Source organism: Neopsephotus bourkii, unplaced genomic scaffold (assembly GCF_033783945.1).
Source record: "Neopsephotus bourkii isolate Nb327-2 ecotype Australia unplaced genomic scaffold, CSIRO-AGI_Nbou_v1 NB_1780, whole genome shotgun sequence".
Taxonomy (NCBI): domain Eukaryota; kingdom Metazoa; phylum Chordata; class Aves; order Psittaciformes; family Psittacidae; genus Neopsephotus; species Neopsephotus bourkii.
Genome location: NW_026902254.1, coordinates 9,175,992 through 9,193,165, shown reverse-complemented (window position 1 = coordinate 9,193,165; position 17,174 = coordinate 9,175,992). Strand labels below are relative to the sequence as shown.

The 17,174-nt window shown below is 34.8% G+C and overlaps 1 protein-coding gene across 7 annotated transcripts in view; it reads right to left on the bottom strand.

Annotated features, from left to right (window-relative positions):
* PCDH7 (protocadherin 7) overlaps window positions 1–17,174 on the bottom strand; it is a 340,281-nt gene that overhangs the window by 174,012 nt on the left and 149,095 nt on the right. The window lies entirely within an intron of this gene.

Genomic DNA, 17,174 nt, shown 5'->3' with positions numbered 1-17,174 from the left:
TGCTCTCAAAAGAGCTCAGCTTCACTGAACTATGAAAAAGCTAGAACTAGAGCTTCTGTTGCTGCACAATTATGCTAGTATTTCAAATTCTAATTTTAAGATCAAGCCTGAGTTCATAGATACTCATTGGTACTGTCCCTTAGTTTTGTCATCTTAACTTGTCCTGATAAGCATCTAACAACATGGCACAACTAGAAGCTTTACAACACATATACGAAAATACCTGGTAAACCACAGACAAAGAAAACAAAGTTTAAGTTTTTGAAATACTCTCCTTTGCTAAAAATTCTTTAAAGCCCAAGAAAAATGTGTGTTTTTCTTTACAGTCACTTAATCTTCTATCCTATTTTAGTGCATATAAGAAGAAAACCTCTTTTAGGTATGTGAATATCTGAAATCTTTCCAATATAGATAAAAATGCTCATGTCTTTCCAGAAAATACACTGTCATAAAGAAAGTAGCATTTCAGGGCAAAGAAATTTCAGGGCAAGCTTAATTCAGGGTTTTTTTTTTGGGGGGGGGGGGGAATGGAAAGGGATTTTGAAAGAATTTAAAGTAGTGATTTAATTTAAAAGCAAAATATATTTTTCTTTCAGAACTTAGCTGAATTTTAAGCTGAATTGAGCAATACATATTTTTAATATGTGTTTATAAAAGATAACATTATTTATAAAACTGTTTTGTTAATGCTATTTTTACTCTCACAAATTTTCATTTTGATAAGAAAAATGTATCTTCTGTTTTGTTTTGGTTTTTTTTTTTGTATTTTTCTTCTTCCTACTCATCATTAGTGGGAAACCCCTACAGATTTTATAAGGTATCAGAACCATTACATTTCAGTGATCCCTGCACACAGCTTACATGCAACAGACCTAATGGACTGAGATTTTTCTGGCTGAAAAAGCCCTCTCTCCTGTCCTATAAAGACAGTCATTCACACAGCTTTATTTAAAATATACACATATAACCTTTAGAAAGTTTCCTAAACCTGTACACACGCCCTGGCCATGAGTGTATTTACACAAAGAATCGTTTGTGCAGTAACTTTTCTCACATTCACTGTTCCCATGCTTCCCATGTTCTTTCTTTTATATGAAACCTTCTGGGTATGTCTGATACGCTGGACTTTTGGTCAGCTGATAGCACAGTGCTAGAGGATAAAAAAGCAACAATCCAGATGGTGCCCCACTCCCTATTGACAGATGGACATATCTGTCAGAGAAGATCTAAGATAGTTTGTAGCTTAGTATCACGGACAAAATGATAAGGCTGAGTTCCTTTAGCTTTTCTGTGCTTTTGCTACCTCAGGTTTGTGTTGTACGTAGTCACAGAGTCACAGAATGGTTGAGGTTGGAAATGACCTCTGGAGGTCATCTTGTGCACTCCTCCTGTTCAAGCAGGGTCACCCATAGCCAATTTTCCAGGACTATGTCCAGGTGGCTTTTGCATACCTCCAAGGATGGAGACTCCACAGCCTCTCTGGGCAACCTGTGCCACTGCTTGGTCACCCTCACAGTAGGAGTGATTTCTGATTTACAGAAAGAAAAACCTCCTTTGTTTCAGTTTGTGCCCATTGCCTTTCAAGTATCCTACTATCCTGAAATGCAATAGGAGGAGTGGTGCCAGCAAGTCAAGGGAGGTGATCTTTTACTTCTACTCAGCACTGATGAGGTAACACCTAGAGCATCCAATTCTGGGCTCTCACATAAAAGTATATGAAAACAGTATAAGAAAAAAAAAAAAAAGGACAAAAAAGAGGATAAAAAGAAAAGGACAGTAGGAAAAGAGTGAATAAGACGTTTGACTACCCAGTTATATATTTCTTGCCAAATAGTTTTTTGTTGATAAAACAACTTATGGACTATGTGTATTGTGGACTAGGGTAAATCCCTTATGAGATTTATCAGAAAATACTAGGCAATATTAAACATGCAACTGACATAGAAAGTGCCTAATATCACTAAGCTCAGATATTTCCTAGGAATAATGCAATGATACAGTATGTTTTAACTTGAGAAACTCAGAGTACTTCAAAAATATAGATTATTTCAACTATATAGTATTATTTATAAATAAATTATTTCAGATTACTTCTTCAGGGAATAAGCACAGACTGGGAAAAGTGATTTCCCCAACTATAAGGTTCACATTTTTCTCTCTGGAAAATCTGGGTACATTTGACCTATTGCATATAGGTAGCGTGCACAGGTCATTGACATATGGTAAGTCTCACTTAATGAACATACGGAACATTTCTGTGTTTGAAAAGTGACATACCATGTAATAATTCACTTCACTATATTTGCGATACACAATGTTGAATGTTGATCTATCCATTAAGTCAAGATGCTAGGTAACCAGTTTAAAGCCATTGCTGGTAAAATGGACAAATTATTCTTTTTTTGTGCCCATTTCACACTTAAGATCAAATAAGTCAATAACAGTAGAGGGAGCTTTCAAGAATGTTAAAACCCTTACTACTATTACTGTTATTACAATATGTATTTATAAGGTCACATAATATCTGAATATAATTGTCAAAATGAAAATCATACTAGACTCTTTTAAAATTGTACTCCTACAGCTTTATTTTCTTTACCCTGCACAATTAACTAAACAATAGATTTAGAGAGACAACCAGTCATAATACCCACTGGTAAGGGAACTAAAATACCAAATTGGAACCAAAAGCTCAGGTTCAGATGAAACTGTCAAGATTATACTCCAGAATTACCAGTTGATTGCTAAGTACATGACTCCCATGACACCTATGAATTTATCTCTGGGAAATAATAACAGAACTGGCATTGCTGATTCCAAAGTTCATGACAGTACTGCAGGAAAATTATTTCTAATATAATGCTTAGGGCTCACAATTCATAATGAAAAAATGGAAATTAACTTGTATCCCCTGCAAACTACAGATAGCATATATAAACCAGAATACAAATATGAGAAACCACATCTGCAACTAAACACAATAAATGACATTCTATACTAGCTGGTGACCAAGAGATGCTTCTCATGGCTAGCCCAGTACCATTCATTTCAATAGTTAAGATGTAATGAAAAAATGGAACAAACCCTGAAGGAGTAGTAACGAAAAATCAAATTTTAATGACAATTACAGAGGGTTTTGTCACTATAGGTTCCTATGAATTTTAGACAGAAAGAAAAGTAACAAGTTCCCAAGAGAGTCAACTAGTTAAACAGATTTATCAGAGTCTGTCTGTATGTGAGATATCCTCTGACGGGACAGTTAGGATGGAACTGCAAAACTTAAAATTCTGCCTGAAACCTCTAGGAATGTTTAAGCAGAGCACTGAGGAAAAGCCCCATGTGTTAATGGTTTTGTTTATACATACTGCATTATTTGGCTTGCTAATGAATCTTTAATAAATATATCAAATTCAAAACATTTATGCAATGTTGCCAGTGACATGATAAAGGGAGATGTTTCAGTAAGCAAGCAGTTGATCCTGCATACATCAGTTATGCAATTTATTTTGTAATACCTGAGATTTCTTTTGTATACACATATTTCCAAGTCACCACAGCCGAATGGGAGAAACATGTAGCTCAGCATATTATTCTAAATTTGAATTGTTAACTAAGATTAATGAACTCTATAGGTATTTTTTGTTGTTTATATTAATCTCTATTTTTGGATGCTCCTAAACTAATATTTCACAATCAAACCCAGACTTTAGACTTCATTCTACTTAAAAGGTACTACAATTCACAAGGTAGTAGCAGATTCAATCACTTTCAAACTTGAAAAAGGAGTAAGAAAGTACTGTGGTGACAGAAAATTGGTATTATGAGCACATACATTAACAACACACATGGCCATGTTTGCTGTCAACACACTGAAAAATGCTACAGTGACATCCAATCAAAGCAGAAATATTTGTAGGGACTAAGCTTATAAAACATGTTATTCCAATGATTTTCATAGTCCTGGAATATAAACTCATAAATCACTTATACACTTCCAGACATTTTGTCAAGTGTTTACTCAGTGGTAGCAGAACTGTGGATAGTTTCTTCTTAAAGTTTATTTCCCAACATTTTTCCTGTCCAATGTTTCAGCATGAAAATAGCTCTTGGACACAAGCATTTTGCATTAATAAGTACCTGTACTTCAAGATATCAAGATATTTGTTATTACTTCATTTTTCTGAACAAATTCCAATTTTAGACCAGGCTATGAAATTGTAATTTAAAAATAATTCAGGACATGAATGAATACCAGTAAGCTCTGTTTGTTATTTGTCAGTAACCATATCAAATAAGCAAAAGCTCAAGATGTATGAATTTTCAGAGCAGCAGCAGATGTTTAATTCACTTTAATTCATTGGCCATAACCAGGCTGTGACAGTACATTGCTCTCTCCAGGCCAGCTGATATATAGCTGAGCTTTAGCTCTGACTGTGGTCTTGCACACATGGCCAATAACTTCTCTTTTCCAGTTCAGTAAGTGGCATCACTAGTTAAGATAAATATTGAAAATTATCCCTTTGCAATCCTAGATTAAGATAATTGAAATAAGTGGGAGGCAGAGAGACAATTTAAGAGAAGGATTTTGGTATTCAGTGCAATTTAAATTAGAGGATGACTTCACAGAAGTTATGATGGTGTTACATTCAATCAATGGTCAAATTCAATCTTCTAAATTGCAAAGGATCTCTATTTTATCTGACCTCCCATATCTACCAAGAACAGTCTTTCTATTATGTTCTGTTCTGTGCAAACATGGCAATGCTAGATTGAAAAGGTAGTTACAAGAATTCTTTTTTCTTAAGCATCTCTCAGAATTATCATGGGATTATTAGGAGCTGTACAACTAGTTCTACCCAAAGGTATTAGAGAACAATCTAGACTGCAGAAGAGCTGAATCACCTTCCATACATATTCTCAGGGAATGAGCAATGGCTAAAGGGGCTGTTTTCCCCTGTAAGGTATAAATGACAAGTACTTTGTAACGCATACTGAATTAGACTTAGTCCTCACAAAAGATTAAATATGAGATTATTTCTTGGAGATACAAAGACTTTGAACAACCACAAAGGACTATTAGAACTGAGATGTCTTAGTGCAGGTCACACTAAGATTGAGAACTAATAACTAATAAAACAGCCTTCACCTTGTTTATACCCAAATAGGTTAGGATCAAAAAGAAACTTGTTCTGTCTGCTAATCTACATGCATTCAAGACTCTAGCTGCTTTTCGAGTAGAAGGATTTATTGGGCTTGGACATATAAAATCATCGAATCATAGAATGGTTTGAGCTGGAAGGGACTTTAAAGATCGTCTAGTTCAAACCATCAGCACTGCCTCTCAATATGACTGTTATTATAAATGATGTTTAAAAAAGGCAAAAAAAAATCCCAAATGAACAACTGAATTTTAAATTCATGAAATACATTTGCAGTAGAACAACTGAATTTTAAATTCATGAAATACATTTGCAGTAGCAAGCTGGTACATTACTTGCTCTTTTCAGATAGGTCTCTCTTCAAGACATTGTAAATTGGAAGTAAACCTTTTGCATCAACATGCCTTGAGTCTGCACTAAACTATTAGCTAACATTTGAAACAGAAATAGGAACACTTAAATTTGAAGTGAGCAAGCACAGTAACAGGTGTCTCCTGGGATGATGGCTTTCTAGTAAGTGAGCAAGTGAGTGCCTCCTAGGGGTTTAAGGGCGGTGGTTAATTATTAAATTCATTGGCTGCAATTCTCTGCTATTTCAAATGCATGTTTTAAAATTTACAAGGTCAGAAATCATCTGTATGTAGGTGGGTGCCTGAGTGGGCTCCCAAGGGGAGGAGAAGACAAACAGCACTGAGAAATACATGCATTTACTGAGGTACTCAGTGCTGGTCCTTAAGAAAAACTATCTTCAAAGATGAGTAGCATTGGAGGAGATACATTTAAAAGTATTTAATGGAAAGAGTAGTCAATAATTTTTCTCCAGAAATTATCTTTTTTGTTGTTGCTGTTGAGAAAAGTGAGTAAGAACATCACTAAGTTATTTGCTTTTTTTTGCTGCAATTTTACAGATTTTTTCTTGTGGATTTTTTTCATACTCAGCTCTATTTCCTTCTTCATGTACATTTTATGGTAACATTGATTTCTTGTACTATTCTGTGGAGAAATTAGCATGCACATTCTTCCCCAGAGCCGTAACAGGACATCTGTGAGTATGGCAGCATCAAAAATATAACTGAAAGAGAAGCAAGGAGGGCTGCACACAGGATGTAAAGAGAAGAGCACGAGAAAGTCCTGGCATTCTTAGAGTTATTGGTCAGAAGACCTACAAGATCTGAAAATCCTTTATAAAGCTGAATGACGAAAGTCTTCAGTAGAAACGTTACAGTCTTCAGTAGAAACGTTACAGTCTTCAGTAGGAACGTTAAAAGTACAAATTACAAATGCAAAAGTTGAAATAAATATTTTGCAAATTGTTACAAGTGTCTGACACCAAAATATTTGTTTTAATCTCATTGTCTTATTTCAATGTAGCAATGCAAGACTTTTGTAACATGTATACTGACCCAACCCTAAATATAGCAATTTGCATTGATTTGCATACCATGTTTTCCTTTCAGAATAAACTTTCCATGGAAAAGTCTGCCATACTTTTATTTCAGATCAATTAAAGCATGCTGTTTCAATGAATCAGCTAGCTTGGATGTTTCTTATTTTATTTATAACATTAAAATTAAAAATACCCTATTTCAATAGTAGCAATAACAATAAATCTTTTATTTCCCTAAAAATAAAAATGTTAATATTAACCCACTTCTGAAAACTATCTTAGACTTGACAAATGAAGTTTCTATCAGGAAAGCGTTCAATGTGGAAACTTCTGGAAACACTTGATGCAATTTCATTTTCATGCTACAGTCATTTTACCTGACCATTGAAATAACATTATTTATTATTACAAAAGATTCCATCAGAGACACCCATATGCCTTGTTATTTCCACACAGTCTTACAAGAAAACACAGACTGTGGGCAGGTGAGAAGAGGAAATCTGTCACCATCCGTATCTGAAGACCTTCATTCCTTGGTTATTCAAAAGCCACAGCACTTGAGGATTCATAACAGGATTGATAATGTAATTCATACTAACACCATATGTTATCACAGAAACAAAATTAACTGTAAAGCAAATTAGTCTGTATTTTAAAGGCATGTCAAATCAACTATTTGTCTGAGTTGAACACTGTGGGTGAGCAAAAATGTGTACCATTTGAGGTGATAGAGATAAACTCGCAATTCTTCAGGCAAACAGAAGCTGTAATATGTTCTCCTGTACATAGTATTGAATGCAGAAACTGAGTCTAAGCATGTCTTAAGGGCTACTGAATTATACTGACAGATTTCTGACACAGACGGTGAGCTGAACTCTGCTGAAGCCAGCCACATACGTAGGAGACAAGTTGCTGCTAGATGACAACCCAAATATAGAATCATAGAATAGTTAGGGTTGGAAAGGACCTCAAGATCATCAAGTTCCAACCCCCCTGCCATGGGCAGGGACACCTCACTCTAAACCATATCACCCAAGGCCTCATCCAACCTGGCTTTGAACACTCCCAGGGATGGAGTGCCTCCTTGGGCAACCTATTCCAGTGCCTCACCACTGGAATGCATGTATGCATTACATGATCATTCTTTGACATGAAATTGTTAGACAGCTTTGTATATCAAGCTTTAGAAAGAAAAAGATGGTGCAAAATCATACTGAGTCCTCTGCATAAAATACAGACCTGGACTCTTTGTGATTTTCTTTTTTCTAATGTTATGCGGAAGTTAAGGAAAAAAGAAATAAAAAGAACAGATAAGTTGATTGCTTCAAATGGAATTATAAAACCATATTATGTATAAAATCTAGTCTGAGCATCATGCTGTTCTGGCAGAATATCTTCTTAAGTAGAATTTAGTCTTGAATGCTTCAAGCTCCTTTACCTGTTTTGGTTGAAGTGATTTCAAAATGAAGAGCAGAATGGAATGTTTTGAGAGAGATCACAATACTGTTTCACGCATCCTGGTAAAACAGTTTATCAAAAGTAGGTGGTCTGAGCAGCATGTAAAACTGCAATTTAAGAAATATCAATACCATCACAATGAGAATAAACAGTATGAAATTGCACCAATAGGTGACAAGCTGGAACACCTTATGATAAATTTCAATTGAACTAATGAAATATTGGCCTATTTGAAATGCAGGACAAAATATTGAAGTGTCATAGCCTATGCAGACTGACTAGATTTCAGGAGAAATCGGGAACCTCTTCCACTTGAAAAACATTTGTTCTGGTAGAGCTCTTCCTGGTTCCTAAGAGAATCCAAGGAACTGCATTCTCTGTTCTAGGTGTTTCAGTACTCATGAAATCTGGTACTATCGTATGTCCTAATGGCTGCAAGCAGGATCAACTCATGAGCAATGTCATGAGTCAACGACAAAATTCACTGATCATTTCATTATGCCTGTAAAGACTGTGGTTTTACTGTCTTTAAGTCTTGATAATTATGTCAAAAGCAGAAGAAAAAACAAGAGTACACAATCTTATTCTCCTGTGGAGATAAAGCATCCAGACTGATTTCATGTTTCCTTAGACTAAAAGAATTGAAATCCAGTGTTACTTCTGAAAAACACACATACAAACTCCTTAATTTCTATGAATATGAAAATTTGTGATTGGATACACTGTTTTCTACAGAAATTTCTACAGTGCTTTTGATTCCTCATGGGGGAAGACTATCAGTATTATCTCACTCCAGTGACATCAATTTTAGAAACTGTAGGATACAATAGGGAACACAATTCTTCACTGCACTTCACTAGCACACATTAATAGTTTTTTTTCGGTTGACATTACTATTGTGACCGTTGGAGACGGGCCTCAAGTTCTACGTCAATGATCTAAATCCTAAGAAGGAAGCTTGGTCTTCCTCTACTTCACACAGAGATTAAAAGTACAAGGAGGATAAATTGGTAAGTATCCTCCATAGGATCAATAGGGATAAAGTGACATGTTGAATGCATACCACTGTAATTCTGGCTAGTCAGCTACTGTGATTTATTCTTATGCTGATTCAGTGCTTCAGAGTGACATACTGCAATCCCTAGCAGTCCTCTAGTGCTTGCCAAATCCCATTAAGAAATGTATAGTAATTAAGGTTAAATAACACCACACTATCCAATTCTGCCCAGAAAGTACTCCAGGATGTCTCTGAAATCAGCTAGAAAGGAAACCTTTCAGTCCAGTGCCAGAAAAGATGGTTAATATCTGGAAGAAGTAAGAGCTGGGTGACCCCCACAGGAGAGTGATCCAAGTGCCCAGGGTGGCTTTGACACAGGCCAGGCAACACCTGCATCAAGAGGTAGCAGTCCCACTGCACCTTAGCTAGGCAAGCAGATCTGGGCGGCAACACCAACACGTTCTGTCAACAGCCTAGTGAACATTAGGCCAAAGCAAGGTAATAATCCAGGTTCAAGGTCAACCCAGGAAATCCAAACTACAATTCAAGAGCAGCCACGTCTGAGTTGAAATGGAGCTCCTGGGCCTATTTGTTCAATTTATTTTAAAACATGCTGTTCAAGAGCCTAGGATTTAACGTTACTGACAACTTTGTTCCTCTCACTGCATAAAACCTGTTTTTGAAAGATCTGATGTGAAACCACAATCCTCCCTTGCCAATTTTGAAACAGATGTCCTTTAAACTTTCATGTCCTCAGGAAAAAATAATAAACAAACAAAAACACAAAAAGCACAGAACACAAAACACAAAACAAAAAACAAAACCCAAGAAAAAAAACAGACACCTTTCAAGCTCTATATCAGGGGATGTATCTTTCCAAAGGGCTCTAGGTACCAAGGCACATTCTTTCAATGAAAAAGAAACCCACTGTTACGTCTGCCACATTATTTCACCTGAAATAGACAGAAATAAAAGAATAACTGCACAAACAGAGCACAAGAGTTCTTCTGTCTTGTAGTATAATGAAAGGTAGCAGACTGGACACCCTTTAGCTTTACTCTAACTGGCATGGGCAGCAACAGGTAACAGAGAAAGGGTTGTGTCATGAGTACCCTCAAAAAGTAGCCTGAAGACTCACAGGCATTACGCACAAAATCAGCAAACACCACTATTTAAAAAATTCACCATCTACCACGAGTTGAATGTTGACTTATAATATGATCTGCAAAAATATACTTGAAAGAGAACAAGGACTGTGGATGATTTGTTTTTCTTAACAATGTATGGAACTATTTCAGTTACCTGAGTCTCCTCAGTATTTTGGCACCTGAATATGCAACTGCTTAGCAGGGTGTCTAAAAACATTTGGCTTTACCCTGTGACTCATCATGCACTTTAGGTTCCTGTTTATTAATCAACAATCACACACCCTGCTGTGTGTTATAATTTTCAAGAAAGCAACACAACCATTAACATTCAGTGTTTCTTGTTTTGTATCTCACATCCAACTCAGAATTAACCAACACACCTGAGACATAATTATGCTAAGCACCAGCCTATTTCACTATTTCATGCAGTTTGGCCTTTCCCTGCAGTTCTAGGTGCTCAGGAACAGGTCTGAAAGAATTTTTAAAAGTACTTCATCAATATTGCTTGTATGTTCATATTCACATTTTAAAGTTTGAATAACAAAGGACTGATTTTATTCTGAAAAGGTCTCCATGATTAAAGTAAGTACTGGAGAAAAAAAAAAAAAGTAAGATTAATGCTGAAAAAGGCATTCATTTCAGATGGATACATTTCTAAATTACACACACGTACAAACTTACATTCCACTATAACAGTGGGATGTAAATAACCTTAATACAGTATCCAAATTTGGTATCAGACACAATAGATATTTCCTTTTTTAAAAACCTTCTTTTTTTTTATAATTAAACTTTGTGGTTACAATGCTGACTTTATCCAGTCACTTAGAGCAGTTTCTCTACTTCCTTCAATGGAAATAAAAACTATGAAAGCCCCATCAGGTATATTTTTCATTAATTTGCCTGATTTGTAGACAGGTAATTGCTGGAAGTATAGAAATGCTCTTTCTAAAGACAAATCTACAAAGTAGTATTTCATACTAAAATTAATGTTTGTTGACAACAATTCTGTTATCAAGTTGCTTATTTTTTCTCATTTTGTTTATTTTTACCAGCTCCATTGTTATAATCTTGCTGGTCACATACCGTTTTGTATTGTCTGTCTGCACTTGAAGACAGCCTTAACATAGCTCCCAATAAAATAGTAAAAGCAGCCCAAAATGACAATGAGAAAAAATGCAATAAAAAGGAGTTATGATGAGGGATATTAGTGGTATTTCAAAATCATTAGCATTATATCTCTTGGGAATCTACCTGTACCATGGCAGGGGTGTTGGAACCAGATGATCTTAAGGTCCTTTCCAGCCCTGACTATTCCATGATTCTATGTTTAATCGTTCATAAAATACTAGCAATTACAGCAATTAGAGATACATATATGCTATTTAGTGTGCATACATGCATGTAACTACTGCTACAGTAGTATCAATGTGATAGACATTAGGAACTAACTTAATTTTTTTTAATAATCACAGTATGAAGAAATAACAGAATCAGTTTTGCAAAGATGAAATAAAGGGGAATAATAAATACATTTAAAAAACCCCACAAACATCCACATTAAATTTTAAGTTTACACTGAAGTAAAATTACGTTATTTTTTTCATTTGATGATTACCTGATTCATGTCTCTAATAATGCTGCCATATTTTACTGATGACAGAGGCTGTCTAGTATATCATAATTCAGTGTAAATTTAATCTCATAGCTTCTTACTTTGAAATTAAAGACTACTTAGAAGTTTCTTGCTTCTGACCTAAAAGCCAACAATGAATTACTTTCCCATGCTTTAAGTAGAAAAAGAGCAGTCTTAGGCTCTAAAAGTTGCCTATCTTTGCAGCTTACTTTGATACATAACCAAGTTTACCAATGTAATCCAAAAAACTGTGAAGCTAAACCTCATCTTATTTAGAGGATTAAAAACAATTAAAAGTGTATTACTATGTAATCCCATTTGGCTTTGTCAGAAAGGTGCGATGACTGCAAGTCACAACTAAACCAACTTCCTGGAAAGGTTTATTATGCAGGCAATTAAACCTATTGCAGAATTAAAGTTTTCATTCTTTAGGAAGAAGTTGCTAAATCAGGTGTGAAAATCAGAAGCATTCTACGGGTTAAGGTGAAAATGTACTAGTCAAATTGCCCTTTGCGCTCATACAAGAAATGGGAATACAAAAAGCTGTACAACGAATTGATGCAAATAATGTTTTACACAGGAAAACCAGTTTGAAAGACCAAGGCATTTAAAAAAAGCATTCGTAAAGGACTATCAATTACAATATAATGTGATTTGTGTCATATTTATGTTAAGATATCTTGACTCAGTCAAAAGATTATCTTACAACACTGTTGCGTATGCACAGAGAGCAATCCAAATACATTCTAACTAATCAACATTTATCGAAAAATTTCTGAACGAATTGTGGTTACATCCCATTATTACATGTTTTATCATAACCACACAGAGGTGTAAATTGCATTTTTTTATACAAAGGGTCCTTTAAAATGTCAGCACGTAGCTTAAAGCAAACCTATATGAAAAAATGTAATGTGAAAATTTGTATAGTATTGTTACTTAAATTTTTAACACTTTTAGCATGAAATGTAAATTAAATTAAAAATTCATGGATTATTTAAATTTATAATTATTTTACCTTGATTAAAATTTTCTTGAGGCAATACAATGAAAATATTGTTTACTATATATATTTTTTAAAATTAATTTAAGCTGTTAAAATTGACACACTTCTCCAGAAATATCTAGCATGATGTTAGTAATTATTCCTTTGTTTTCAGTGTTCTTTGTAATTTCCCATTCTATTCTGCTCTCGTGAGACCTCACTTGGAGTACTGTGTTCAGTTCTGGTGTCCACAACATAAAAAGGGCATGGAAATGTTGGAGCAAGTCCAGTGGAGGGCCACAAGGATGATCAGGGGACTGGAGCACCTCCCACATGAAGACAGGCTGAGAAAGTTGGGGCTGTTCAGCCTGGAGAAGAGAAGGCTGCATGGAGACCTCATGGCAGCCTTCCAGTATCTGAAGGCGGCCTACAATGATGCTGGAGAGGGACTCTTCATTAGGCACTGTAGTGATAGGACAAGGGGCAACGGGTTCAAACTTAAACAGGGTAAGTTTAGATTGGATATAAGGAAGTTCTTTACCGTTAGGGTGGTGAGGCACTGCAATGGGTTGCCCAGGGAGGCTGTGAATGCTCCATCCCTGGCAGTGTTCAAGGCCAGGTTGGACAGAGCCTTGGGTGACATGGTCTAGTGTGAGGTGTCCCTGCCCATGGCAGGGGTTTGAAACTAGATGATCTTAAGGTCCTTTCAAGCCCTAACTATTCTATGATGATTCTAAGCTGGAATGAAAAACCGATAATTCAGATTTTTCTTATAAAATAAAAAACTGCAGGTGGGGGGAAAAGTAGAGACTGGTCAACCAACATTTGTTTAAATATTCAAAGTGCAGCACTGCGGTACAGCTATAAATAACGCATTTCCAGAATGAAAAGCCATTTTGAAATCAAGCATTTAACTTTCATTTTCTAAGCTGAAAAGCGGTATATTTCATTATTCTCCAATGTATGTTAAAAAAATAACAGCAGTTTTTTGAAGCAGACTAAGGAATATTTTCAGCTCGAACAAATCGGAATCTTCACATAAAAAATATATGTAAAACTATTATTATTATTATGTAAGATAGAAAACAACTAATTTATTTTGCCATAAAGATTTCTCTGCTCTCTGGACTTTTCCTAGGGATCTCATTTTGATTTAATATCTGTCACTTTTGTAAGTTGCACTGGTACACTAAAAATTTTCATTTACTTCAAAGCATTGTATTGAAATATCTGGGTCTGTCTGCAGACAAACTATATGGATCTCCAAACACCTTGAACATTGCAAGTTATAAAGATATTTGGAGTCTTTACTGTATATAATGTCTAGTTCTATTTTTGGTGTCCACAACAGAAGCTGTGTACCAGTACTGTTTGCTTATTAAAATTATACATCAGTATTTGATTATCTGTAAAATAGTAATAGTTCACAGAAACTGAAGCCTTGAAATATAACAATTGTCTTTTATTTTTAGAAAAACTGTCTCCAAGTGACAGAAATAATTTTCTTCCACTAAATTTAAAAGAAATCCAAGTTTTAACCTTGAAGAAAAAAACCCTATCTCTAGAAAATCCTTTTTCATATACTTATTTTAAAAGAAAATGATAACAGTAATGAAAACATAAGGAATATGGATGAGCTTAACAAAAATGTGGTTTATTCACCCTATCTGTTTATAAGTTTTTCAGGTCATGGTAATAATAATGGTATTTTACAGGCTTTACTTATTTGTTTTTATGAAAAGTAACTAAAAAAATCTTGCTAAATAGTCTTGACTACAGGAAAAATCTTTGCTTCTTTGAGCTTTTTTACATTCTCTCCAATGGCATCTATCTGGCTTTTTACCTCCTGTTCTTTTGGCAGGGTACTATTTCTGTAAGTTCTGTATCTGCTGTACTCACAGAAATTTACTGCGTTTCAAGTACACTCAGAGATCTGTCAGAATTGAAGCTGATTAGACAGAACAGTGACAGAACATACTCTCCTCTAGCACAGTTCTGAGGCTGACTAATCTTCTGGAATCTCTCCCCACATCTGGAGTAACTACTTTCTCAAACGTTTTATGTAAATTAGTTCCATCTAAACGTTTACCATCTCAAGTACTGCTGAAAAACCCTGCATGCAGCTTTGCTGAAAAATCCAATGATGCAATACTTAGGATTAAATATGATTTATGGGAAGTATCATCTGAAAAACCACACGAATTCTAGAAAATCCAAGGTAAAAAGGCAAACTACTTATTCTCTGTGGGGCAAAAAAAAATTATTAATCATTGTTGTTGCAGAGAATAAAGCAGTTTTAATTACAAAGATAGGATAAATGTTAAATCAGTATCTGATTTGGGTTTTTTTCTAAATGAGAAATTTGTTGGCTTTTGTTTCGTTCTGGCGTACTGCATTAAAGCCCTTTTGTATGAATTGATTCATTTTCAGTGCCTTGAAAAACAAAATTCTAAAGGATGCAATGCACTTTTCAATGATACTCATTTGTATCATTTTTGCCATATGACTTACATCACTTATATACAGCTCCGCCTCCTGTTAAAATCAAGCACAAACAACTAGCATATTTACAAGTCACATCAAAACTAGTTAAAATCATCACACAGGTTGTATACATCAAATTAGTTCTACCTTTGTATTTCATGGTGATACCAGAATGAGACCAGTCACATTTTAGCTATTCAGCAACAAACCTTGAACTTTGGACAGATTTCAAATTACTGCATCTCATACACTTATCCAGGCTGCTTGCTTGCCAGCATTAGCTACTTTCTGACAGTGTCTAAAATCAATACAGAGCATTAAATGCCTTAATTTGGAGTACCATCCTGGATGCTTTATGGTTGGATACCAAACTCCATAGAAGCCTGAAGACACAGGCTTATCTAAGAACTTGTTTCGTTGTGCTTCTGAGCTAAGGAGAAAAAAAATGCATAAACCTGTCTGGCTTCCTAGACAAATTTGAAAAGTTAGTCATGTGAGACCATAATAGAATATGGTATGAGCCATAAACATCTCTGTTTCCTAGGGACTTCACTAAACTGACGGTAAAGAGATCCTTATATGAAATTTAGCATAAATTTCACTAGAAAGAATTAAGAAGTACATTGTAAGCACATCTATGTGTATCTCTGAAATAAGAGGTAAAATATCTAAATCTGTTTTGACATCAGGTAAACATTTTGTTGATGAACTTAGTATTCTTAATTTACAGCTGCTTAAGGAGAACCTGCTATTAATACCTTGTAAGGACAGACAGACATTGTTCTGAAAAGTTCAATGGACTTGTTCACTTATCACCTACCTTATTAAGATTTAATTTTATTTTTATATGTTGTAAGTAACCAGCGATAAGTTTGTTGCTGCCAAAGTGTCTAAAAAGCAGCTCAAAAAAGCTTGTACAGCAGTGTGGAGAGACAGAGGTGGTTTATAAATAGAGCTGCTGACAGACCTTATCTCTAGTGTCTTGAATGTCTCTCTCATTTTTTAACATAGCTCTGAAAAGAAAACGAAAGTTCCTATTTCAACTCTTCTAAGAAGAGCTGAAATAGAAAAAGAGTGTTTGCATTCAAAAAGTCTTCTCTTTATTTTTAGCAATTTTCTGTATATTTCTCATTCTTTCAACAGTAAAATGACAAAGGATAAAACTGTGTGCATGACCATGTAGTAAGAGAGAAGAACTTTGTTAAGATCACTTCTGAATATTTCATGTCGAAAAAAAAAAAAAGAGAATAAATCTGTATGAAAAATTTGTAAAATCTCCACTGAATTTGATGGGAGGTCATTTTTTTAATATTACCTATTACTATGCAGCTGAATTAAGGAAAGAATCATGCTGAGTCAAACACTTAAAAACTTCCAACAAGCACAACTAAATGCAAATGATATGCAAAAATAATCAGTGACACAGAATTGAATATATCAGTAGGTAGCCTATGAAAATGAATAAAAATACTAATAAACAATACTGATAAAGCATCCTTGACAAATAACAGAATTGGAAATCGAAACTCCTAGCAAAAAATATTGAAAATTTAGCTCATTAAATATAGGCTTGCTCTGAATATAAGAAAGATAGCATTGATTTTTAATCAAATTTCTCTCTAGCTTCACGCAAATTCTTGATCATATTAATGAAAAAGCTGGAAATATAAGTTCTGATTAAGTGGACTTTATAAATGCACAAATACGGAATTATAGGTGCCATTAATATGAGCAATTGTACAAGCAGTTACACTAACAACTACAGAAGTCCAACTGTGAAATTGCCCAGTCTTTTCAGGTGATCCATAAGTACTACTCATAAAAATTGAATTACTCCCCTGAATGATATAGCAATTAATGAACGCAGTAATGAGTTATAAAACTTATCAATACTTCTCAATTACTCTATTATTTAATGCT